The sequence below is a fragment of the Rana temporaria genome, chromosome 4 (assembly GCF_905171775.1).
Source record: "Rana temporaria chromosome 4, aRanTem1.1, whole genome shotgun sequence".
In the NCBI taxonomy this organism is placed as follows: domain Eukaryota; kingdom Metazoa; phylum Chordata; class Amphibia; order Anura; family Ranidae; genus Rana; species Rana temporaria.
The window spans coordinates 449,434,553-449,462,232 of record NC_053492.1 but is presented as its reverse complement, the minus strand read 5'-3'; the positions used below and the strand labels follow the sequence as shown (position 1 = coordinate 449,462,232).

General features: G+C 48.3%; 1 protein-coding gene across 2 annotated transcripts in view; it reads left to right on the top strand.

Annotated features, from left to right (window-relative positions):
- The first annotated feature begins 18,377 nt into the window (after window positions 1-18,377).
- Window positions 18,378-27,680, top strand: part of SRBD1 (S1 RNA binding domain 1) — a 259,670-nt gene continuing 250,367 nt past the window's right edge. For both annotated transcript variants that reach the window (XM_040351557.1, XM_040351556.1), the window contains exon 1: window positions 18,378-18,479. The gene's annotated coding sequence lies outside the window, so the exon portion shown is untranslated. The remainder of the gene's footprint in view (window positions 18,480-27,680) is intronic.

Sequence of the window (27,680 nt, the reverse complement as noted above, 5' to 3'; positions counted from 1 at the left end):
TAAACTGGTCACACACATATTGAATTTTGGAAGATTCTTGCCGAATCGGCAAAAATGTATTTTGTGGGTCGACCTGCTGGTACTAACTGGCTCGGCAAAAGTATTTTTTTTCATTGATTTATGTTGAAGGGGCTGGGCAGATCTCAGTTGAACAAAGACGGAAGTCCAATAGATGTAGTCACTTGTCTGGCAGGGACGTGCAGTCAGGAAAGGCAGGTGGGGCTGGGCTGCACCTGCATGAACATTAAAGAATAAAATACAAAAATAGAGCTTCAAGGTAGACATGTGCACTGCCGAAAAATGTGTTAATTTTTGTTTTCGTTTCATTAGTTTTTTAGCTTTTTTCGGATAATAGGAAATTGAAAAAATCTGGAAAATGCGAAAATTCTGAATTGGTAAATTCGTAAATTCAAGATTCGTAAATTCGTAAATTCAGAAATTTGGGAATTCGGAAATTTGGAAATTCCATAATTCGATCATTCGGAAATTCGAAAATTTTCGAGTTTTTTGATTTTCCGATTTTCGAATTTTTTTAATTTAGAATCTTCGAATTTCCAATTTTCGAGTCTTTGAATTACCGGATTTCTAAATGTTTTCATTTCAAATTTCCGATTTTCAAAATGTTTTCATTTCCGAAATTCCAAATTTTCTAATTTCCGAAATTCCAAATTTTCTAATTTCCGAAATTCCAAATTTTCACAGTCGGAAATTCAAAATTCCGAATTCGGAAATTCAAAATTCCGAATTCGGAAATTCAAAAATTCCTAAATCCGGAAATTAAAAAATTCGGAAATTTCGGAATTTGTCAAAATTTGTTAAAAAAACGAATTCGGAACTAAAAGAATTGCACGTGTCTACTTTAAGGGTCGTTGTTCGGCGACCTGGGGTCACAGAGACTCCAAATTTGGGTGTATGTAGCCCAAGTCCTACCCCACCAATGGTGGGGCTCCTACGACCTGTGGTTTCAGAGATACAGGGCTCCTTGTGCAGCCTGTCAGAAGCTACATACATAGTGGCCACTTTAAATAGCTGGCACACTCTGTTTGCAGCAGACTGAGAGGATGAGCTCACAGTGCCTCTCCTCACTTCTTGTCAGACGTACTGAGCTCAATGGACAGCTTGGAGCCTTGGACCAATGGTAAAGTACCATTGACCCCAGTTGTCCAATAAAAATGCTGCAGTGGAGGCACGCCTCTTACTGCAGTGTCATAGAAGGGGGCGTGAGTCTAAGACAAATTCTCCCTTCCAGCCCAACCCTCTTATCTACAAGGAAAAAACATTGGTTTATGTGTAGAATTAGGAAAAAACAGTGCAGCGCTGGACAAAAACAAATATGTAAATAAATGTGCAAAATAGCAATTTAGGTAATAAAACCATGAAAAATAAACAAAATTCAATAAACTAGCACAACCTTAAGCTGCAATTGTCTACTGAATTAATAAGTGCTAAGCCACAAGACTGGACTTATATAGGTATATAAGCAAAGTGATGTGACAAATTATGTGACTGAATCATGAAAATAAACTTGTGAAACCCTCTAAGCCAGTGGATCCTGTCACAAATGTCCACTGAATTGGTGTATATTGTGCCGCATACATCAATCAACCATAAATTAATAGATCAAATACACAGTGAATAAGTGACTGATATGGTGCAAATCCACAAGGTGTATACATAAGTAGAGTCCATAAAGAGGAAAAAGATAGGGGTTATTAGCCCCCTCCAATGAGAGTGATAAAATAAATAAATATCCAAAAGTCCGCAGGTGGAAAGTAGGAGAGAGATGATCCTCAGAAGACCCCACACCGGAAAAAATTAAGGCTTACCGGAAAGCCTGCAACCCCACCTTCTCAGGGGGGTCCAAACAGGCGTGATGGGAGACAATTAACCCTTTGAATGACTGGAATGGATCGATATCCCTCTCGGATCAGATGTCAGGGTTCCCAGCTCCACAGCTCCTCATATGAAATGGTGATGATCCCAAATGACATTCACATAGAAATGTGCTGGCAGCGATCAGCAAACATCATATGGAGAAGAGAAATAAAACAATCCCATAGTGTAGACGTCTTTGGGTAGGTTTATTTGTAAAAAAATTCCTTAAAAAAACTCTCATACAGAGAGAGTAGTACAAGTTCCTTGCAAGGATAGACTCCGTATCATACACAGACCGCCTCGGGCCGTTAGCGCATGCGCAGTACGTGTGTTGCAGCCCGACGATCGTTTCGTCATAATGACGTCATCAGTGTAGAATTATTGCTCTCGCTCTAACGATCGCAGCGTAAATAACCTGTGTATCTGGCTCTGATACTAGCCAGTGCCTCACCAGCCACTGACCTCACCGCACGTCCCTGCTGTCTGGGTATTCTGATGGGAGCCATGGGGCAGCTGCTATCAGAATACAATGACTAGTAGGGTAGATTCCTCCATCCATCCTGTTTAGTGTAGATGCGATGGGGTAATTTAGTGATATCTCTCATTCAGCTCTTGTACAGTCTTAGCATGTATGACTTGCTTTAGATGTCTCAGTCTAAGCCAGGGTTGCCAGGGTTACCTCAAAACATAGAAAATTTACTGGCGGAGCACATTTTTTACGGGCAACCTGAGAAATGACAGAAATTCTATTGAAAACTAACACAGTGAATATTTGAACAGTATAAACATGATATGGAAACACTAACAATACCTATAACAAAGTCATTTGCTTGATTTACACTTAACAGCTTAAGGACCGCCTAACGACCATATACGTTGGCAGAGCGGCACGGCTGGGCAAAAGGACGTACAGGTACGTCCCCTTTAAGAGCCCAGCCGTGGGTCGCACACGCGCCGCCGGTGGCGTGCTCGCGACCCAGTCGTGAGCTCCATGACCGGACCCGATTGTTGCCGGTGTCCCGCGTTTGGGTCACAGAGCTGAAGAACGGGGAGAGGTAAGTTCTTCCTAGTGAGAGTGTCACTGACCGTCGGTTCCCTGTCATAGGGAACAACGATCAGTGAAGTTAGATGCCAAGCCACGCCCCCACACAGTAAGAATCACTCACTAGGGCACACTTAACCCCTTCAGTGCCCCCTACAGGTTAACCCCTTCACTGCCAGTGTAATTTTCGCAGTAATCATTGCATTTTCATAGCACTGGTCGCTGTAAAAATTACCACCGTCCCATAAATGGTGTCAAAAGTGTCCGATGTGTCTGCCATAATGTCGCAGTCATGATAAAAATCGCTGATCGCTGCCATTACTAGAAAAAAAAATGCCATAAAACTATCCCCTATTTTGTAGACGCTATAACTTTTGCGCAAACCAATCAATACCAAAAATATGTAGAATACGTATCGGCCTAAACTGAGGAAAAATAATGTTTTTAATATATTTTTTGGGGAATTTTTATAAAAGCAAAAAGTAAAAAATATTGAATTTTTTTCAAAATTGTCGTTCTATTTTTGTTTATAGCGCAAAAAACAAAAACCGCAGAACTGATCTAATACCACCAAAAGAAAGCCCTATTTGTGGTAAAAAAGGACATCAATTTTGTTTGGGAGCCATGCCGCACGACAGCGCAATTGTCAGTTAAAGCGACGCAGTGCCGAATCGCAAAAAGGCGCCTGGTCCTTTAGCAACAAAATGGTCCAGGGCTTAAGTGATGAAATGATCAGCCCCTGATATTTACTTGCAGTTGTAAAAAAAATCGCAGATTTTTACAAACTGTCAGTAAATTTACTAGCGGTTGGTAACCCTGGTCTAAGCCCTAGTCTCAGTCTGAAGACAAATAGCCAGATTCAGAGAGAGTTAAGTCGGCGTATCAGTAGATACGCCGACGTAACTCTGAATCTGCGCCATCGTAAATTTAAGCGTATTCTGCAAACCAGATACGCTTAAATTAGGCTAAGATACGAGCGGCATAAGTCTCCTACGCCGTCGTATCTTAGGGTGCAATATTTAGGCTGGCCCGCTAAGTGGCGCTTCCGTTGAGTTTGGCGTAGAATATGTAAATGCCTAGATACGCCGACGCAGTAAAGATACGCCGTTTCCGTAAGAGGTACGCCAGCGTAAAGATAAAGCTGCCCCCTAGGTGGCCTAGTCAATGTTAAGTATAGCCGGCGTTCCCGCGTCGAAATTTGTACATTGTTTGCGTAAGTCGTCCGTGAATGGGGCTGGACGTAATTTACGTTCACGTCGAAACCAATACGTCCTTGCGGCGTACTTTGGAGCAATGCACCCTGGGATATGTACACGGACGGCGTATGCGCCGGTCGTAAAAAAACGTCAATCACGTCGGGTCACCAAACATTAACATAAAACACGCCCCCCATCCTCATTTGAATTAGGCGCGCTTACGCCGGCCCCATTTACGCTACGCCGCCGTAAGTTAGGAGGCAAGTGCTTCGTGAATACAGTACTTGCCTCTCTGACTTAAGGCGGCGTAGCGTAAATACGATACGCTACGCCGCCTTAAAGATACGCGCCCCTACCTGAATCTAGCTAATACATTCTACAGAAAATCGGACTGCAATCCTAGCATGAAATATCAGTGAAATATCTGTGACTTGCATCTGGTGCCACCTTCTGGTCGTTTTGTAGAACAGTAAATTGTAGTAAATTGTAGTATATAAAGTTCTCCAGCATGGACACACTTATCTGGTGTTGGTTCCAAGTTGTCTGATTGGCTACATTTAAGCCACCATACTGTATATGAGCCATTTATTCAGCTGCACATTCTCAGGGAAAGAGAACAGCTGTAAATTTACACTGAACAAACTTTTTTTTTATAACAATCACCTGTGTGGATGCAGCATTGAACCGACGCATCTGTTCCCCCAGTGCTTCTAACACTGAGAACTGAGCGATCAAACACCACAGAGCGCTCGGTTCTTACAGCTCCCTGAGCTGCTGTCTGCTCTACCCCGCCCCCAACACGCTCACTCAAGTGCTGTTCTGTGGAGGGGGCAGGAGCGGCCGGATCAGACGCTCAGCGGCTGACTGAGAGGCTGAGCCGGGTGCCAGTCCAGGCATGTGGTTGGATCCAGACTCCATTGTCACGATCTTGCCCGAGCCTGGACCGGCTCTGTGATGTCAGCAGACTTCAGCCCGCTGTCTGCTGAAAATGGGTCACAGCAGTGCAGAACGACCTGCACTCCTGGAGAAGTACAACCAAACAAGCTTTAGCTGTACTTCTCCTTTAGGTAAAAAATGTTTAGGCTTCAGTATCCCCCCCCCCCACCTTTTTTTAATTACCTGAGCCCTCATTCGATCCAGCAATGTGTCTGTCTGCAGCTCATCTCTCCCCCCACTGTCTGGTCACTGTGGCTGGTGGGAACCCGTGACGAGAGAGTGACCAACCGACATGAGGGGGGAGGGGGGGTTGGCTGTGGGTGCATTGTTATCCCCCCCCCCCCCAAAAAAAAAATATACCACCAATGGCAACTGATTATAGTAAAAAAGTGAAAAATAGCGACGTGAATAGATAATCAGCCCCGTGATGCTGGGTACACACGAGAGGATTTATCTGCGGATACGGTCCTCCGGACCGTTTCCGCGGATAAATCCTCTGAGGATTTTGATCCGATGGAGTGTACACACCATCGGATCGAAATCCGCGCCGAATTCCCATCGCGATGACGTGTCGCGCCGTCGCCGCGATGATGACGCGGCGACATGCGCGACGCTGTCATATAAGGAATTCCACGCATGCGTCGAATCATTACGACGCATGCGAGGGATGGGTTCGGACGGATCGATCCGGTGAGTCTGTACAGACCACCGGAATCGATCCGCTGGAGCCGATTCCAGCGGATAGATTTCTTAGCATGCTAAGAAATTTTTATCCGCTGGAAATCGGTCGGCCCGAAATATATCCGCGGATAAATATCCGCTGGATCGTACACACCAGCTGATCTATCCGCTGAAACCGATCCGCGGATCAATTTCAGCGGATCGATCCTCTCGTGTGTACAGGGCCTTAGGGCTCTTTCACACGGAGCGGATCCGTATTGATCCGCTCCGTTAGCCCGTTTGGCTCAGCGGGGATTCCTCCGTAAATCCCCGCTGATCTGTCGGCGGACAGGGCGGTCCCCGCACACAGTGCAGAGACCGCCCTGTCTCTCCTCCGCTCTCCCCTATGGGGAATCGGATGAACACGGACCGTGTGTCCGTATTCATCCGATCCGTTCCGCCGGACGGAATAAAAATAGGGTTTTCTTCCATCCGCTAACATCTGCAATCCCATAGGGATACATTACAAGTCCGTAAACGGACTTGTAATAAACGGACCGTTTGTCCGCATGTGTGAAAGGGCCCTTATGGAAAAGCCCTCTAGTGGTGAAAAATAGAACTGTACATAGATTTGCCATGCATTTCATCCAATGCCGTTCACACAATTCATTCACTTGTACTACTCTGCGATACTAAAGAAGGGTAAGAAGTAAAATGGGGAAAAAAAAGTAACATGAAGAAAAAATGATGTTTTCTTGAGGAAAGTTCCTTCTTCATCCAGTATTCATCCATTAACAACTTCAATACTGGGCACTTTTACCCCCATCCTGCCCAGGCCAATTTTCAAGCTTTTACCGCTGTCGCACATTCAATGACAATTCAATGACAATTGCGCGGTCATGCAACGTTGTACCCAAAAAAAAATTTGGAGGCAGATAGAGCTTTATTTTTTATTTTTTGCCAAAGTAATTTTTCTCCTTCACTGATGTGCGCTGATGAGGCTGCACTGATGGATGCTGATAAGGCTGCATTGATGGACACTGGTAAGGCTGCGGTGATAGAGACTGGTGAGGCTGCACTGATGGACACTGATGAGGCTGCACTGATGGAGACTGATAAGGCTGCACTGATGGACACTGATAAGGCTGCACTGATGGACACTGATGAGGCTGCACTGATGGACACTGATGAGGCTGCATTGATGGACACTGGTGAGACTGCACTGATGGACACTAATGAGGCAGCACTGATGGACATTGATAAGGCTGCACTGATGGAGACTGGGGAGGCTGCATTGATGGGCACTGATGAGGCTGCATTGATGGACACTGGTGAGGCTGCATTGATGGACACTGGTGAGACTGCATTGATGGACACTAATGAGGCAGCACTGATGGACATTGATGAGGCTGCACTGATGGAGACTGGGGAGGCTGCATTGATGGGCACTGATGAGGCTGCATTGATGGACACTGGTGAGGCTGCATTGATGGACACTGGTGAGGCTGCATTGATGGATACTGGTGAGGCTGCACTGATGGACTTTTATGAGGCAGCACTGATGGACACTGGTGAGGCTGCATTGATGGACACTGGTGAGGTTGCACTGATGGACACTGTTAAGGCTGCACTGAAGGACACTGATAAGGCTGCACTGAAGGACACTGATGAGGCTGCATTAATGGACACTGGTGAGTCTGCACTGATGGACACTGGTGAGTCTGCACTGATGGACACTGGTGAGTCTGCACTGATGGACACTGGTGAGTCTGCACTGATGGACACTGGTGAGGCTGCACTGATGGGCACTGATGAGGCTGCACTGATGAGGAGGCACTGATGGGCACTGATGAGGAGGCACTGTGGTGAAATACAAATTTAGACTTTCGGGATCCAAGCCAGCCATAAACAGAGTGATTTTCTTTCCTACAACCCCTGAAAATCACTTGATTCCCCCATCAGCACAGTCAGTGAGTGTTGATGGGTGATTCCCTCCTGTGTAGCCCGTGGGCCAGATTCACATACAATGGCGTATCTTTTTTCCACTACGCCGGACCAGCGTGGAGAGGCAGGTAGGGTATTCACAAAGCACTTGTGCCTAACTTTGCACCGGCCTAACTTAATTTCCTCGGCGTAAGTGGAAGTGGGTGTGACCTTATGCAAATGATGTTCTTAACGTGGAGCAGTGATTTACGCCCGGCGTATCATGAACGGTGCATGCTCAGTACGTTCGTTCCCTTCTGAGCATGCTCACAACTATGCCGGCCCAACTTACAGAGATACGCCGGCCCAACTTACGCCCAGCCGATGCAAAAGTACATCCAGTTTTATTCCCCCCCCAGGGAAGGTACTTTTGCTGTGAGATGGCTGCTCCCGTTCCCCACAGGCAGAGGAGGAAAAAAAACTTTAACACCCAGGAGATGTCAGCCCTCATAACAGCAATGGAGACTTATGACCAGGGCCGCCATCAGGGGGGTACAGGCAGTACACCTGTAAGGGGCCCGGGGGTCCCCAGGGGCCCAGATGGGAACCCCCCCTTTTTTTTTTATAAAAAAAATATATTTTTTTAATATATTTTTATTTATATTTTTTTGATGGACAAGAAGGCCTGGCTTGCAGTCTCTGCTCTAATTCATTTCAAAGATGTTCTATCGAGTTGAGGTCAGGACTCTGTGCAGGCCAGTCAAGTTCCTCCACCCCAAACTTGCTCATCCATGGCCCAGATTCAAGAAGCTATTGCGCCCGCGCAACCGCGTAACTGCAGCCTAGGATATGACAGACTTATGTCTCCTTATGCCTTCATATCTCAGGCTGCATTCTTGCGTTGGCCGCTAGGGGGCGCGGCCATTGTGATCGGCGTATAGTATGCAAATTGCATACTACCACCGATTCACAAAAGTTGCGCGGGCCCTGCGCACGCAAGGTACGGAGTTTCCGTACGGCGACTTTAGCATAAGGCTGCTCCTTCTCATAGTAGGCGCAGCCAATGCTAAAGTATAGCCACCCTTCCCGCTCGTGAAATTAGAATTTCACGTCGTTTACGTAAGTGATTCGTGAATGGCGCTGGACGCCATTCACGTTCACTTAGAAGCAAATGACGTCCTTGCGACGTCATTTGCCGCAATGCACGTCGGGAAAGTTTCCTGACGGAGCATGCGCTGTTCGCTCGGCGCGGGAGCGTGCCTAATTTAAATGATTCCCGCCCCCGGCGGGATCATTTACATTAGGCGCCCTTACGCAGGGCAAATTAGCATAGCGCCCGCGCAATTTACGGAGCTACTGCTCCGTGAATCGCGGGCAAATCGAAATATTTGCGTGGGCGCAGAGCAAAATCTTTGCCCTTTGCCCACGCAAATATTGCGCGGATCTACCTGAATCTGGGCCCACTGTCTTTATGGACATTGCTTTGTGCACTGGTGCGCAGTCATGTTGGAATAGGAAGGGTCCGTCCCCAAACTGTTCCCACAAAGTTGGGAGCATGAAATTGTCCAAAATGTCTTGGTATGCTAACGCCTTAAGAGTTCCCTTCACTGGAACCAAGGGGCCAACCCAACCCCTGAAAAACAACCCCACACCATAATCAAATGATTTGGACCAGTCCTCAAAGCAAGGACCATAAAGACATAAATGAGTGAGTTTGGGGTGGAGGAACTGGACTGGCCTGCACAGAGTCCTGATCTCAACACCTTTGGGATGAATTAGAGCAGAGACTGTGAGCCCGGCCTTCTTGTCCAACATCAGTGCCTGACCTCACAAATACACTTCTGGAAGAACGGTCAAACATTCCCATAGACACACTCCTAAACCTTGTGGACGGCCTTCCCAGAAGAGTTGAAGCTGTTACAGCTGCAAAGGGCGGGCCAACTCAATGTTGAACCCTACAGGCTAAAGTATCGCGCACACGATCGAATATTCCGATGGACGTGTTTTGTCGTATAATCAAACCGTCTGTACGCTCCATCGGACAAAAGAGCAGAAAAACTACGTAGTTTCGTGAATGTTGGCTGAAAAAGTTCTGCCGTCTGTATGCAGAACAAGTTCACGGCCAGTGCCTTTCGGACAAAAATATATATATAATTATTATTATCATTATTATTATTATTATTATTAAAGGGCCCAGAGGTCCTGGATGGAAAGCCCCCTTTATTTGGTCATTTATTTTTATAAAAAAAAGGGGGGTTGCCATCCGGGACCTCTCCAGCTGACTTGAGCAAGTCTGGTGCAAAGTTACCCCTGCTTTATGAGTTTCCAGTTACGCTTAGGCATGTGCATTTCGTTTCGTTCCGAATCGAAATTCGGACAAATTTTTCATTATTCGGACATTCGGATGCATACGAATTCCCGAATTGCAATATTAATGAATTTACCGAATCCGAACGAACGTTTTCGATTCCGAATCAAAAAACCGCGGACGAAATTCGATCGGACTTCGAATTTTTTTTTCGAATTCCGATCGAATTTCGTCCGCGGGTTTTCGATTTGGAATTCAAATATTTTTTTTTTTTTTTCAAATTCCGATCGAATTTCGAAATTATATTCGAAAAGAGACTATTTGTTGTCGAATCCAGTCGAAATACTTTCGAATTCGACCGGATTTTTCGAAATTCGGTCGAAAACGAACGTGTTCCGAAAACGAATTTAACACATGTAACGAACCTAACTTAACGAAATTGATTAAATAACGAATTAAAACGAAACGAAACTAAACAAAATTTTCCCTTTTGCACATGCCTAGTTACGCTCACCGGGAGTAGCCTGCGCCGGTCAAACGTAGTTTTGTGAATCGGCGTATCTCCCTCATTTGCATATTTAAAACCAAAAAACCATGGCCACGCCAGATCCGTCCAGCGTAAAGATGCACCCACGCCGCTCCGGCGTAGAAAAGTTACGCCGGTAGGAAGAAGTCTATTTTGAGGCGTATCTGGTTCTGTGGGTACGGCGCAGACATACGCCGGTGCACATTTTGACTTACGCCGCGCATCTCGAGATACGCCGGCGTAAGTGCTACATGAATCTGGCCCCTTGTGTTCTCCTGGCGGGGGAAGCAGTCCCTGCCTGGAGAACACACTGGGCCAGATTCAGGAAAATCAGCGGATCTTTGGTCCGGCGCAGTGCATCTTTTTTACACTGCGCCGGAGCAGCGCAGAGAGGCATGCTAGTGATTCAGGAAACTTTTTTCCTGTCTCTTGCCCCGGCGTGGCGGATTTTACACGGCGTAAGGCGGCGTAGCGCGGCGTAAGGCGGGGTAGAATAAAATGGGTGGCTCCCTATGCTAATGAAGCGGGGAGCGTGGCGCAGGGGTCACGGCGGGGCGCAGAGTCGGCCGTGCATGCGCAGTGTGCTCCCTGGGGCAAATGCCCCAATCTGCCCATGCTCAGAACTGCCCCCCGGCGTGACACCTGCGCTACGCCGGCCCACTGCCTACGCCCAGGCCATAAATCAGACCAGAGTTCCGCCCTACAGGTGCAAATGTTCCCAAGCAATTTTATCAACTGCTAGGTAATTTGCTATTGCTCTTGCTATTGTCTGTGCATTATTATGTCTGCTGAAGAAGCAACAGGTGGCCGGATGACCAACTTTAGCCCTGAGGAGAGGGCAGTAATTATTGAGGGGCTCTCCCAACATGGGGACCGCCTCTATGGGCCACAAAGTGGGCACACTGGCAAATCTGATAAAGAGCGAATTTTTGCCATCATTACTAACCAGGTCAATGCTTTGGGGGTTGCGGAGAGGCAGCCCAAACATATCAGAAAAAAAATTAATGATTTGCGCAAACTGGTTAAAGACAAGTTGGTGGCAATGCGTAAACATGCCAGGGGAACAGGTGGTGGGCCAGCAAAAAAAATTACATTGACATCAGAGGACCTTGTGGTGGCCAGGTTCCTAGATCGTTCGGTGGTGGAGGGCCTGGATGGGTTTGATTCTGGAGAGCAGCCCTTGAGGACAGGTAAGTGTGTTTTCTCTTCTTTCTGGTGTGTTGCATGTGTGTGTGGGGGGGAGGGAACAAGTGACAATTGTGTGGGTCCACCAACATCTGAATGTTTTGTGTCCTCCACAGATGTGCAGGATGGAGCTGGGCCATCATCGGCTGCCGACCGACCCACCACATCCAGGGTGGAGACTGCCCCTACCTCTGTGGTGGAGGAAGTGGTGGAGGAGCAGCCCGTAGAAGAGGAGGAGGAAACGTTTATTTTATTTTTGGAGACCCCCATTCCTGACCCCTCCCCCACCTCCCCCCTCATGACATTTACCCCCTCAGGGCTCTCTAGCCCTATCAGGGATTCCCCACCTAGGGACCCAAGCCCCTCCCAGGCCGGGCCCTCACAGGACCCAAGCCCCTCCAGCCGTCCTCAATCTACTCCTGCCCCAAGGATGGCTCGTCAAAAAAGGAGGAGAGTCCATGACGAGCTGGAGGTGTCTCTGGCAAGGGGGGATTATGTGGTTGGGGGGTCAGGTCCTCACGTAGCTCAATCTCCAGGCCCCTTCTCACTGCAAAGTTATGGAGAATGCAACAAGCCCCGATAATTTTGCAAACTAATTCAGGGGAATATAACAGGGTCCCCCCAGACTTATCCAGGCAGCGAAAACGAGATTTCAGCAGACCAAATGTTCGCTCCACAACTCCACGGGTCCGTGCATGGGCTAGGTTGTATCTCTTCTCTCCTGGGGTTTGGGGGTTCCGGAATGGGGTCATCATATGTGGTCCAAGTGCATATGCTGCATCACCTGTAAGGGAAAAGACAGGAGGATGTTACTCATGCATGTGCCCCTTGTGATGTCTATATCATGGGGGGGGACAGTCATACCTGACACCCATGTCACTCACCAACCAGCCAGCTGTCCCCGTAGACGTTCTGGTCAAATTCATCTGGGATGTTGCTATGACGATAAATAAAGCTATCATGGCACGAGCCGGGGTGTTTGGCACGGACGTGCCATATTAGTCCTTGGGCATCTACTATAATCTGCACATTAATCGAATGCCAGTGCTTTCGATTACAATAAATGTGCTCGATGTCACGGGGGGGCTGAAGTGCCACATGTGTACAATCAATTGCACCCACTGTGCCAGGAAATCTATCAATTGCATAAAAATCTTGCATTGTCTTCATCCGCTGGACCTCCTGGGAGGGTTTTATGAAGAGGTGGGACATGTGTCTCAATATTGCTGGTATCACCTGGTGAACACACCTGCTCACGGTGGGTTGTGACATCCCAGCCGACAGTGCACTTGTCCTTTGAAAAGAACCAGTGGCCAAGAAATGAAGTGTGGCTAATACCTTCACCAGTGGCTGCACTGCATGTGTGCGGAGTGTGGGGCTTGTGAGGTCATCCTGCAGGAATCTGGTGATTTCCAGTATGGCTTCACGGCTGAACCTGTAGGTGCGATACACCTCTGCGTCCCCCATGCCAAAAACATTAATGTGTGTGCGGAAGATTATCTCCTGTTCCCTCCTACGTGCCCGTCGACGCAGAAGTGCAAGGACCACGGCTGCCCCTGGCATGATGGCACACAGGTGTTGTCCAGCAAGTGTACTTGCAGCTCAGTTCGTCTGTAGCGATGTGGTTTTATCTGCTCTCCAAATGACCTGTGCAAGTGTGGTGTAAAGTTACCCCTGCTTTATAAAGGGTAACTTTCCGCTGCAAACCAGAGTTACACGCACCGGGAGTAGCCTGCGCCGGCAATTCGTAATTTGCTGAATCGGACCAACTCCCTCATTTGCATATTTAAAATAGAAAAACCAGGGCCGCGCTAGTTCAGACCAGCGTAAATGGGCGCCCACGCCGCACCGGCGTGGAAAGGTCCAAACGAAAAAAAAAAATCTACGTTACGGCGTAATATTGTTTGCTGAATACGGCGCAGAGATAAGCCGGCGCAAATTGGCATTTACGCCGCGCATCTCAGTCTACACCGGCGGAAATTGTTCCTGAATCTACCCCACTAATTACTGCTAGAGGCAGTAATAGGCAAAAGCAATAATCGCATGGAAAATCCAACATGCTGATCGATCGATCCACTTGGGTACATTCAGCCTGCCCACACATGGTTCATATCTGGGATGGTTCTTTCTGAAGCGGCCGAGATTCGAACTGTCTATGGCTGACTTCAGTCAGCGGAACTGAATGCATTAACTTAACGGTTTCCCAAAACTGTCACAATTGTTTCTGCTCCCAAATGAACCGTCAAACCATTACATGACTTGTTTTAACCACTTCAGTACCAGGCACTTTCACCCCCATCCTGCCCAGACCAATTGTCAGCTTTCAGCGCTCTCACACTTTGGATGACAATTACTCAGTCATGCAACACTGTACCCAAACATCATCTTTATATATTTATTTTTTCACACAAATAGAGCTTTCTTTTGGTGGTATCTAATTACCACTGAGTTTTTATTTTTTTGCTATATAAGTGAAAAAAGAACGGAAATTAAAAAAAAAAAAAAAAAAACACTTTTTTTTTTAGTTTGTATTATAAAATTTCGCAAATAAGTGTTTTTTTTTGTTCATAAATTTGTGCCAAAATGTATACTGCTACATCTCTTTGGTAAAAATAACCCAAATGAGTGGATATTATTTAGTCTGTGTGAAAGTTCTAGGGCCAGATTCACAAAGAGATACGACGGTGTATCTACAGATACGCAAATTCACGAACGTACACGGACCCGACGCTGTGTTCTTACGTCGTTTCCGTAGCGCGGTACCCGTCGTATACTTACCCTTTCTAAAAGCAGGCGCAGCCAATGTTTAGTATGGCCGTTGTTCCCGCGTCGAATTTGAATTTTTTTTACGTAGTTTCCGTAAGTCGTTCTCGAATACGGAAGTACGTAGTTTACGTACGCGTCGCAACCACTGACATCCTAGCGACGTCAGTGGGAGCAATGCACGCCGGGAAATTTCGCGGACGGCGCCTGCGCATTTAAATCGGCGCGGGAACGCGCCTGATTTAAATATGACACTCCCCTAGCCGCGGAATTTGAATTCCGCTGGGGGATTTAGGATCCGCCGTCGCAAGTTTGGAGGTAAGTGGTTTGTGAATTAGCCACTTGCCTCCTAAACTTGCGGGAGCGGATCTTAATTCACGTAGATCGAGCGGATCTATAGATCCGCTGATCTACGTGAATCTGGCCCCTAGAGTCTACAAGCCAGTGGCGGTTGGTGCTCAAATTTTTTTTGGGGGGGCGCAAACGAAAAAAAAAATTGTAGCCTCACTGTGCCCATCAAATGCAGCCACTGTGCCATTAATTGTCACCACTGTGCCATGCCATCAAACGCAGCCACTGTGCCATCAATTCGCACCACTGTGCCATGCCATCAAACACAGCCACTGTGCCATGCCATCAAACACAGCCACTGTGCCATCAATTGTCACCACTGTGCCCTTTAATTGTTACCACTGTGCCCTTTAATTGTCGCCGCTGTGCCCTTTAATTGTCCCCACTGTGCCCATTGATGTCGCCGCTGTGCCCCTCCCCCCCCCCCCCCAGCCCGGCACTTACCTTTACTGGAGTAGGCCATCCACGTCCCTCGATGTCTTCTACCGCCCTCGATGACTGACAGGCGTCTCAGCCAATCAGGTTACCGGTAGCCAGAATAGGCCAACCTGATTGGCTGAGACGCCTGTCAGTCTAAGGCCCCGTACACACGAGAGGATTTATCCGCGGAAACAGTCCTCCGGATGGCTTGTACTAACCATCGGATCGAAATCCGCGTGGAATTCCCACCGCGGTGACGTGTCGCGCCGTCGCCGCGATGATGACGCGGCGACATGCGCGACGCTGTCATATAAGGAATTCCACGCATGCGTCGAATCATTACGACGCATGCGAGGGATGGATTCGGACGGATCGATCCGGTGAGTCTGTACAGACCACCGGATCGATCCGCTGGAGCTGATTCCAGCAGGTAGATTTGTTAGCATGCTAACTAATTTTTATCCGCTGGAAATCGGTCGGCCCGAAAAATATCCGCGGAAAAATATCCGCTGGATCGTACACACCAGCGGGTCTCTCCGCTGAAACCGATCCGCGGATAAATTCAAGCGGATAGGTCCTCTCGTGTGTACGAGGCCTTATACAAGGAGCGCATTCCTAGTGCGTTCCTTGTATAAGCTTCCGGGACCCGAGGGCTGTACTCGGAAAAGCCTATCAGAACCGTTGGCTCTGATAGGCACTTCCGTACAGCCAACCAGCTGCCGTTATTCAGATGGCCGGACATGAGCGCCGACCATCTAAATAGAACAGCGGCAGCGGCGTTAATAACATAGATTCGTGCAATGCATGAATCTATGTTATTAGACTCAGTGGCCTAGATTCAGGTAGGGCTGCGCACTCTTACGGAGGCGCAGCGTACCGTTTTAACGCTACGCCTCCGTAAATTACCTGCGCTACGCTTCATTCACGAAGCAGTAGCTCCGTAATTCGCGCGGGCGCTCCGTAAAAATGGCCGGCGTAAGCGCGCGTAATTTAAATGATCCCGTAGGGGGCGTGGATCATTTAAATTAGGCGCGTTCCCGCGCCGAACGTAGTGCGCATGCTCCGTCGGGAAACTTTTCCGACGTGCATTGCGGTAAATGACGCCGCAAGGACGTCATTTGCTTCAACGTGAACGTAAATGGCGTCCAGCGCCATTCACGATTCACTTACGCAAACAACGTAATTTTTAAAAATCGCGACGCGGGAACGACGGGTATACTAAGCATTGGCTGCCCCTGCTAATAGCAGGAGCAGCCTTACGCAGAAACCGACGAACGCAAGCGACGTAAAATGCGAACGCAGGGCGCGCGTACGGTTGTGAATCGGCGTGAGTATGCAATTTGCATACTCTACGCTGACCACTACGGGAACGCCACCTAGCGGCCATCGTAAGAATGCAGCCTACGATACGACGGCATAAGAGCCTTATGCAAGTCATATCTTAGGCTGCAGTCGGCGTATCGAGCTTTCTGAACACAGAAAAGTCGATACGCCGGCGCAAATTAGCAATTACGCTGCGTATCTATGGATACGCAGACGCAATTGCTTACTGAATCTACACCAGTGACGGTGAGAGCCAGAGGGGGCGGCGCTCCAGCGCCCTCTATGGACGAACCGCCACTGCTACAAGCTATGATGCAAATCACTGAAAATTGATCACACCTGATCATACTGACGGCCTATCTCATTTCTTAAGCCTAGGTTCACATTGGTCTGATTTGGCATGCAAATTGACATGTCAAATCGCATGCAGAATCGGCGGCTATTGCCGGCAATAGCACCATCTGAATCACAGATCACCCCCATTAATAATAAAAAATAATTATAATAAAAATGCCATAAAACTATCCCCTAATTTGTAGACTCTATAACTTTTGCGCAAACCAATCAATAAACGCTTATTGCGATTTTTGTGTACCAAAAATATGTAGAAGAATACGTATCGGCGTAAACTGGGGAATATTATAGCAAAAAGTTAAAAAAATATTGTGTTTTTTTCAAAATTGTGGCTCTTTTTTTGTTTATAGTGCAAAAAATTAAAAACCGCAGAGGTGATCAAATACCACCAAAAGAAAGCTCTATTTGTGGGAAAAAAAGGACGTCAATTTTGTTTGGGTACAACGTCGCACGACCGCGCAATCGTCAGTTAAAGCGACGCAGTGCCGAATCGCAAAAAGTGCTTTGGTCAGGAAGGGGGTAAATTCTTCCGGGGCTGAAGTGGTTAAAAGCAGCAGCAAGCCTTCTGATCTCACACGGGTTTGCTGATCTGACAGAACGCCGCTGCTTTTAGGATTCAACATCAGAACAGTTGGACGGCGTTCTAAATACGGTATTTCTCTATATAAGCTCAGTTTATTGGTAGAAATAAGTGTGAAATGCGAGATTCCGGTGGGTGTAAAATGATGTCCGCGTCACGATTTCAGACTGTAGCCTAAGGCCCCTTTCAGACTGGGGGGGGAGCCGCGGTGGCGGTAAAACGCCGCTAAAAATAGCGGCGCTATACCACCGAGATTGCCGCGGGAATCAGCCGCTAGCGGTGCGGTATTAACCCCCGCTAGCGACCGATAAAGGGTTACTGCCGCCAGCAATGCGCCTCTATAGAGACGCATTGCGGGCGGTATTGCCGCGGTTTACCATTGTTTTCAATGGGAAGGAGCGGTGAAGGAGCGGTATACACGCTGCTCCTCTCACCGCTCCAAAGATGCTGCTGACAGGAGTTTTTTTGTCTCCCGCCAGCGGCGCATCGCCTCAGTGTGAAAGCCCTCAGGCTTTCACATTGAGTCTGCAGTGAAGGAGTTTTTCAGGCGGGATAGCAGCGCTATTTTTAGCGCTGTACCGACTGAAAAACTCCTCAATGTGAAAGGGGTCTTAGTGTGGACGAGTGCAGGGTGTACCAAGATGGCTGCGACAGACCGTCCATTCGGGTGCACTTTATGATGGGTAGCGGCTTTCTGATAGAACACCGGTTTTATACTGCGGGGAGAGAGGAAACCCTGCGCACTGTGATGGGGGGTGGGTGCTCTCTGAGCCCCGCCCACAGAGAGAGACTGCCAGTGCCCCATAGACAAACCACACTCAGACTCCTCCTTCCTTTCCTACACAGGTATCCGGACTTCGCCCTACAGAGCTCGGCCCGCCCTCCTATGCCTCGATTGGTGCAGACTTTAGAATACCCCGCCCCACTCTTCAAGATTCGGTCGCGCCCACTACGTCTCGGTCGCGCTCGGTATTTTGGCCCTCGGAGCGCTCCGTAGAGCAGGAAGATTGAAGCGGCGCCGGTTCGAGTATTTGGAGGTGTGAGGGGATTGGGGTGCCGGTGTATATTACCGGGGATATCCGGTTGGGAGGGAGAGCTGCTGCATTCCACACTTGGGGGGAGATTTGTTCTTTGACAACAGCTGACACCCCCTCCTCTCCATACATCACCCTCTGTTATCATTTCATTACAGTGAGAATTAGAAAGAGAATTTGTGATTGGTCACCCCCATACTGGACACAATGGAGGAGATTTACTAAGACTGGAGAGTGCACAATCTGGTGCAGCTGTGCATGTTAGCCAATCAGCGTCCAGCTTTTATTGTGAAAGCTTTATTGAACAAGCTGAAGTTAGAAGCTGATTGGCTGGCATGTGCAGCTGCACCAGACATTGTGTGTTTGGATCCTCCAGAATCAGAAAGTGATCAGCGATCGATGGCGGCTGGTGGTAGTCAGGATATTGATCCACGGAGCCGGTAGTGGCGTTGCCAGAGGGGGGGGTCGGGGGGTGCGGGCTACACCCAGGTGACACCTATGGATAGCGGCAGCTGCTGCACCGCTAACACCGCCCGCTGCCCTTCGCTGATCTGCGCCTCCCTCGCTCTGTGTCAGTGGCGTGCAGTCGGACTGAAGCTGCCGGTGTAGTGTCACAGTCTGCTGCCTATCGTAGAATGCTGCGGAAGTCACGTGGCGGCCAACTGCGCATGCGCGATGCGTTCCAAACGCAACTGCGATGCGTTCCAATGGATTTACGACAGTACACACCAGCGAACCCGGCATTCAGGGCGACGTGGAATTAGAGGAAAGTGGCCAGTCGGCCTCACGTCCTCGCTGCGGTCGGACGGCTCGCTCGGCCTCCTGGCTCTTTTTTTTAACATCCTCCAATTCACGGGGATGTTAAAGAAAGAGCCTGGATGCCGACGGAGTTTTCACTGGTGTGTACTGTCGTGAATCCATTGGAACGCATCGCAGTCGCGTTTGGAATGCATCGCGCATGCGCAGTTGGCTGCCACGTGACTTCGGCAGCATTCTACGATAGGCAGCAGAATGTGACAATACACCGGAGCCTCCGCCTCTCTGTTTACATCCAATGAGGAGGAGGAGCCAGAGGGACACACATCGCTGTGTGTACACGTCCGCGGCCACGCTGTTCTGAGGTCTGTACCGTACACTATTAGGTAGATGGACGTGTGCGGTGGGGGAGGGGTGCCTATGCTGATGGGGGGGGTCTGCACCAATTGGGGTGTCTATACTGTGGGCATCTGCACTAAGGGGGTGTCTATACTTCTGGGGTCTGTACTAAGGGGGGGGTGTGTGTATACTGATGGGGGACTGCACTAAGGGGGTGTCTATACTTCTGGGGTCTGTACTAAGGGGGGGTGTGTGTATACTGATGGGGGTCTGCACTAAGGGGGTGTCTATACTTATGGGGTCTGTACTAAGGGGGGGGGTGTATACTGTGGGAGTCTGTACTAAGGGGGGATTCTATACTGATGGGGGTCTGCATTTAGGGGGGGGTTCTATACTGATAGGTGGGTTTGCACTAATGGGGGGGATTCTATACTGATAGGGGGAGTTTCTATACTGATGGGGGGGGTCTGCACTAAGAGGGTAATTTTACACTAATGAGGGGGGTCTGTACTGAGGGAGGGGGTTAGTACTTAGTGAGGGGGGTCTATACTGATGGGGTCTGTACTAAGGGGGGCTATACTAAGGGGGAGTCTATATTGATGGGGGGGGGGGTCTGCACTAAGGGGTGATACTATACGGATAGGGAGGTCTGCACTAAGGGGGGGTTTTTATACTGATGGGGGGTGTCTGCACTAAGAGGGGGAATTTTACGCTAATGAGGGGGGTCTGTACTGAGGGAGGGGGTTAGTACTTAGTGAGGGGGGTCTATACTGATGGGGTCTGTACTAAGGAGGGTTGTGTATACTGCGGGGGGCTATACTAAGGGGGAGTCTATATTGATGGGGGGGATCTGCACTAAGGGGGGATACTATACTGATAGGGAGGTCTGCACTAAGGGGGGGTTTCTATACTGAGGGGGAATTTTACACTGAGGGGGGGTCTGTACTGAGGGAGGGGGTCTATACTGATGGGGGTCTATACTAAGGAGGGGTGTGTATACTGCGGGGGACTGTACTAAGGGGGAGTCTATAATGATGGGGGGGGGGGGGGGGTCTGCGTTAAGGGGGGATTCTATACTGATGAGGGTGTCTGTACTAATGAGGGGGTTCTGTAGTGAGGGGGGGGGAGGTCAGTACTTAGTGAGGGGGTCTGTACTGAAGGGGGGTCTATAGTATACTGATGGGGTCTGTACTAAGGAGGGGTGTGTATACTGCGGGGGTCTGTACTAAGTGGGGATTCTATAATGATGGGGTGGTCTGCACTAAGGGGGATTTTGTACTGATGAGGGTGGTTTGTACTTGGTGGGGGTGGTTTGTACTGACGGAGGGTGATCTGTACTGAGGGGTCTGTTCTTAGTGATGGGGATCTGTAGTTAGTGGAGGGGGGTCTGAACTGAACTGAGGGGTGACACCAATTTTTTCCGCACCAGGTGACACCAACCCTCGTGACGCCACTGGTAGAGCGATCAGATTGGCCAGTATTACAGATGGAAAGCCTGCGCTACCATGACTTGGAGAGTGCCGGTGACTTGTCCTCAATGTTCCCCTAACGGGGAAGTTCCTTCACTGACTGCGCAGGCGCAAATCCCCGAACCTCGCCCGGCATCCAGGCTCATTCTTTAACATCCCCGTGGATTGGAGGATGTAAAAAAAAGAGCCAGGAGGCCGAGCGAGCCGTCTGAGCGCAGCGAGGCCGACTGGCCACTTACCTCGAAATCCACGTCGCCCTGGATGCCGGCCGCGGTTCAGGGAATTTCCGTCAGCAAGTTTGCGCCTGCGCAGTCAGTGAAGGAACTTTCCCGATAGCTGGAACCGTCTCAGCCCATCAGTTTGCGCATGCGCTGGAACTTCCACGATAGCTGGAACCAGCACGGCAGATCACCGGCACTGCAGGATTTTTATGAGCTGTCCAATCTCCTCCATCATTATCTGTACATTGGCGGATTATTTGTAGAGGATTGGCATGATGGTGGATGGATTACTGCGATTATAACGCTGGCAATCGCCTGAATGTTGTCTTTGTTCACCGGTGCAGGAAAATGAGGGTCAGTTCACGCCACATAAAGTCCAGTGCGGTTATTTTTCTGTATCAAAAACGCATGTAGAGTAGGTAATATGGTTTCCAATGGTGTCGTTCACACCAGCGCGGTCAGTTCCAGAAAAAAAATAGGGTAAACACGCTGCATTTTTCCTGCACTGGACTGCAGTAAAGTGCATCAAGAACACACCGGCATGCACTAGAACGCATCAAAAACGCAATGGACCCCAGTACAGTGGGGGAGGGGGAAGGGGAAAAAAATGCTTTACAAACGCACATGTAGAAACGCACCCAGTACCGATCCGGAGTGCATTTTTGTGGTGTGAACCAACCCTTAAGTGGGGTGCACACTATAAGAAAATCGGGCGAAAGTTCCTCCGATTTTTCTAGATTTTTCACAGCAAATCTGAACTGATTTATTTATTTTTTTGTTTTTGTTTTTTTGTTTATCGCTTCTGATCATGCGCAGTCTTTCTTATCTGATTTTTTCATGTGCAAACATTTTGCGAAAACAGTACACATTCGGGGCCAGTTCACACCATAGAAATGCAGTCCATGCCCGCTGACATCCGATCCGCCAAAGTGTGACGGAGGAAAAAACTATTTTTCCATCCGTCTTGCGGATCAGATCGGGTGAACACTGACAGACTGTCCGTGTTCATCCGATCCCCACCATAGAGGAGAGCGGAGAAAAGACAGGGCGGTCCCTGCACAGTGTGCGGGGACCGCCCTGTCATCCGCCGGCTCAGCGGGGATCAACGTAGCGATCCCTGCTGAGCAAGCAGAGGTTCACGGGGTGCATCATTACTGATCTGCCCCATGTGAAAGGGGCCTTACTCCGTATTGAAAATGTGGAAGAAAAAAACTGATAGACACTTTACCTTCGTATGCCAAGGGAACCTTTCCTGGCAGATGGGACAGGTGGAATCCCTCTCCTGTGCCCATTTAGTGAGGCAAACGGCATGAAACTGGTGAGAGCAGGGTAGTCTGCGGATATCTGCTTCCTCTTCCAATTGCTGTTGGCATCCTCTGCAAGCAGGATGCTCCTCCCTCTGCTGATCATGAAGATGCTGGCTCAGGATGCTCCCCGGATCTGGCTTGTTCTGATCGACCTCAGGAGGCGTGAATACCATTGGAACGTCAGGGTCCTGATGTCTCTGGCACAGCTGATGGGAGCTCTGGATGCTCCCCGGATCTGTCTGGTTCCGATCGACCTCAGGAGGCGTGAATACCATTGGAACGTCAGGGTCCTGATGTCTCTGGCACAGCTGATGGGGGCTCTGGATGCACCCCAGATCTGGCTTGTTCCGATCGACCTCAGGAGGCGTGAATACCATTGGAACGTCAGGGTCCTGATGTCTCTGGCGCAGCTGATGGGGGCTCTGGATGCACCCCGGATCTGTCTGGTTCCGATCGACCTCAGGAGGCGTGAATACCATTGGATGTCAGGGTCCTGATGTCTCTGGCGCAGCTGATGGGGGCTCTGGATGCACCCCGGATCTGTCTGGTTCCGATCGACCTCAGGAGGCGTGAATACCATTGGAACGTCAGGGTCCTGATGTCTCTGGCGCAGCCGAGTTCCGTATCTCTGGGAGACGTCGTGGTGGTGACGTCTCCGGTGAAACAGATTTTCAGTCTCTCTGTCCCGCAGTGGGGATCTTGATCTTCCCCTTTGTGGTATTGGAGAAGTTTGCCCTGCAATAACAGTAAACAAGATAATAACAATTAAAAGACAAATTACAAATATTTCTTATATATAATCTCAGAACAATGACTTTGGGAGATTGTCCTCAGTACCAGTAGATACAGGCAGGATGTCCATCTATTGCGTTCACCATAATATATATTTGAGAACATTTATCAATCCTGTTGTGCCTTGTACACACGATCTGATTTTCCGCCGAGATAAACTCAGACGGAATTCCGTTCAAGCTGTCTTGCATACACACTGTCACACCAAATTCCGACCGTAAAGAGCGCTGTGACGTACAACACTACGACGACCTGAGGAAAATGAAGTTCAATGCTTCCGAGCATGCTTTGTTTTTTTTTTTCTCTGTCGGAGTTCCCTACAGACGAATGGAATTTCCGATAGAATTTTTTTTCCGCCGGGGGGAAAAAAAGAGAACATGTTCTCTTTCTAAATTGTGACGGAAAAAAGCCCGATGGGGCACACACTGACTTTTTGCATCGGAAGTTCCGCTCGTGTGTTCAAGGCATTACAGGTTGAAGCAGTGCTGAATAACAGAGCAACGAGAGATTTATTACAAGGTTACAGCCTGAGTCCTAAACTCCTCCTTTGGCTGCACTTGTGACTGCAGTAATCCTGACCCTGATCACTTCTTTATTCTGTGTCTGTTTTTTGTGAAAATCTGTCCTATCTTCAGAAATCAATCCGTGAATTTTGCAAACTGTTGCACTTGGCTGCCCAGGAATATAGTTACACAAGTCAGGTAACCAGTCGCAAAGTCTTTTCTGAAAGAGATGTAGCCTGATCTGCACTAATTGTGTTCTTAATTTACTTGATAAATGTCCCCCAATGTTTTTAATATCCAAAACAAAGAATAAACCCCCCTCTGCAACTGCTGCCACAGAAGTGTGAATGGAGGAGATCCAGTGCACAATCCCTAATACAGGACACGCATGTGCCAATTTTTTATAAGCCCCGGCCCATAATGCAGCTAAGGGACCCGGCAACTTTTTGCGATTCGGCACTGCGTCGATTTAACTCACAATTGCGCGGTCGTGCGACGTGGCTCCCAAACAAAATTGACGTCGTGTTTTTTTTTTTTTCCCATCACAAATAGAGTTTTTTCTTTTGGTTGTATTTGATCACCTCTGCGTTTTTTTTTTTTTTTTGCTCTATAAACCAAAATAAAGCGCCAATTTTGAAAAAAATTCTATATTTTTTTACTTTTTGCCTATTATAAATAAATAAATAAATAAAAAAATATATAAAAAAACTTTTTTCCACAGTTTAGTCCAATACGTATTCTTCTACATATTATTGGTAAAAAAAATTGCAATAGGTGTTTATTGATTGGTTTGCGCAGAAGTTATAGCTTCTACAAAATAGGGGACTGTTTTATGGCATTTTTAATAATAATTATTTTTTACTAGTTATGGCGGTGGTCAGCTTTTTTTTTTTCTTTTTTTTCTTTTTTTTTTTCTTTATTGTGACTGTGACATTACGGCGGACACATAGGACATTTTTGGGGCCATTGTCATTTTTACAGCGATCCGTGCTATAAACATGCACTGATTACTGTGAAAATGACACTGGCAGCGAAGGGGTTAAGTGTTCCCTATTGAGTGTTTCTTACTGTAGGGGGGATGGGCTGTGTGTCACATGACACTGATCTCCGCTCTGAGTACACGGAGCGCAGATCAGTGTCATTGTCACAGCAGGGAGATGCTTGTTTATACCTCTGTGAGACGATCGTGGGGATCCCCGCGGCGATCGTGTCCGCAGGACCCGCGGTCCGACTCACGAGGAAGGTGAATGAAAAAAAACCCAAAGGTTGGCGCTGCGCTAATGAAGGAAGGTGGCAGGGTCGCGAGTGCGCCCCCAACATGGCAGGCATTTAAACGGGACGTATATATACGTGATTATGCCTGTCCGCCATTCTGCCGACGTAAATCTACATGGGTTAATTCTTTGTCCTTATTGTTGAGTATCATTTTGTGATTTTAGTATCATTATCTCTTCTCTCAATTAAGCATTTTCTTGTTGTATTGTAGATCGAATTTCTAATAGGACAGGCTTGCGTTCAACTTTGAGTGTGTTTGTCTCTTCCCTCAGCTGGTCATTTACATTTGTGTCACAACTGTCTTTGATGATGTCCTTTGAACTGTTCTCTAGTTGAGATAAGGAATCTGAGGATGTTGGGTGAGGGGTCGGTCAGTGTCGGAAGTTTTTTCACTTTAATGTATAGGATGCATTAAAGTGGATGTAAACCCACTCTCATCCTTTCTAAACTACTGCCATAGTGCTGATTAGGGTTGTCCCGATACCACTTTTTTAGGACCGAGTACAAGTACCGATACTTTTTTTCAAGTCATGTCCCCCCCCCCACAGATGCAGCCATGTCCCCCCCCCCCACAGATGCAGCCATGTCCCCCCCCCCCACAGATGCAGCCATGTCCCCCCCCCACAGATGCAGCCATGTCCCCCCCCCCCCCCCCAGATGCAGCCATGTCCCCCCCCCCCCCAGATGCAGCCCTGTCCCCCCCCCCACAGATGCAGCCATGTCCCCCCCCCCCCCCCCACAGATGCAGCCATGTCCCCCCCCCCCCCCACAGATGCAGCCATGTCCCATCCCCCCCCACAGATGCAGCCATGTCCCCCCCCCCCCACAGATGCAGCCATGTCCCCCCCCCAGATGCAGCCATGTCCCCGGCTGCATCTGGGGGGGGGACATGGCTGCATCTGTGGGGGGGACATGGCTGGGGGGGAGCGCTGCGTATAGACACTCCCCCTTGCTCGGGATTGGACAGTTCACCCGAGCAAGGGGGAGTGTCTATGCGCAGCGCGAATCATTACAGCTATTCAAATGAAAGCTGTAATGTTCCCCGCCCGTATTACCCAGTCGCCGGCAGCGGGGAATGCGGCGTAACGGCGGCGGGGGGGGTCGTTATCGGATGAGGCATCGGGGGTATTTGCGGGAGTACAAGTACGCCCGCAAATACTGAATCGGTACCGATAGTAGTATCGGTATCGGGACAACCCTAGTGCTGATCTATAAGGATATAGATGCCTCCTGCATGTATCCTTACCTGTCATATGTTAACCCTCTGTCTCTTATGAGACCTGAAAAACTGCAGATTCTGTGGGTGGGTCTGTTGTCTGGAGCTCAGTGGGTGGAGTTGTGATGTCAGTAGATTCTTCGCCGACCTCTACACTCCCCTTGTCAACGTGCATTTTTTCCTATGTATTTCTTACACTAAATTCTGCTATGATCACTAACATCCAGTCAAAATCCAGAAAAGTAACCACATGACTTCAGAAAAGGAGTGGGGGTGGGAATTAAAAAATAATGCCTGTCTCCGGGCTAGTGCATGAGATATGTAAATAACCTGTCACTCACAGCAAGGGGGTGGAACGGACTAAGGTTTTTCTCTGTTCGTTTTATTTCACTGAACAATAAAAGAGGATTGCTCAGAGCTGGATTAACTCTGTGTGGCAAGACTGGGCACAGATGATAGGAAATCTTATACTCTACATTGTGACATCAAAAAAATAAATAAAACATTTTGGATTTAGATCCACTTTAACTGCTTGCCGACCAGCTGCCACAGTTATACAGCGGCAGGTCGGCTCCCCTGCGCGAGAGCCCGTAGCTATACGTCGGCTCTCGCGCAGGCCACAAGGGGAGCTTGCAGGCATTTAAACGGGACGTGTGTGTATATATACACATCCCGTTTAAGTGCCCGGCGGGCGCGATCGCCGCCGGGCACACGCGATCGCTCGGTACAGAGCAGGGACGGGGAGCTGTGTGTGTAAACAAACAGCTCCCGGTCCTGTCAGGGAGAGAAATGCTGATCTTCTGTTCATACAATGTATGAAAAGAAGATCAGTCATTTCCCCTAGTGAGTCCACCCCCCCTACAGTTAGAACACACCCAGGGAACATACTTGACCCCTTCCCCACCCCCTAGTGTTAACCCCTTCACTGCCAGTGGCATTTGTATAGTAATCCAATGTATTTGTATAGCAATGGTCCCAAAAATGTGCCAAGTGTCCGCCATAATGTCGCAGTACCGAAAAAAAAAATCGCTGATCGCCGCCATTACTAGTAAAATAAAAAAAAAATAGTAATAAAAATGCCATAAAAATACCCCCTATTTTTTTTAAACGCTATAACTTTTGCGCAAAACAATCAATAAATGCTTATTGCCTTTTTTTTTTTTTTTTTTTATGAAAAATATGTAGAAGAATACGTATCGGCCTAAACTGAGGGAAATTTTTTTTTTTATATATTTTTGGGGGATATTTATTATAGCAAAAATAAAAAATATTAATTGTTTTCAAATTTGTCGCTCTATTTTTGTTTATAGCGCAAAAACTAAAAAA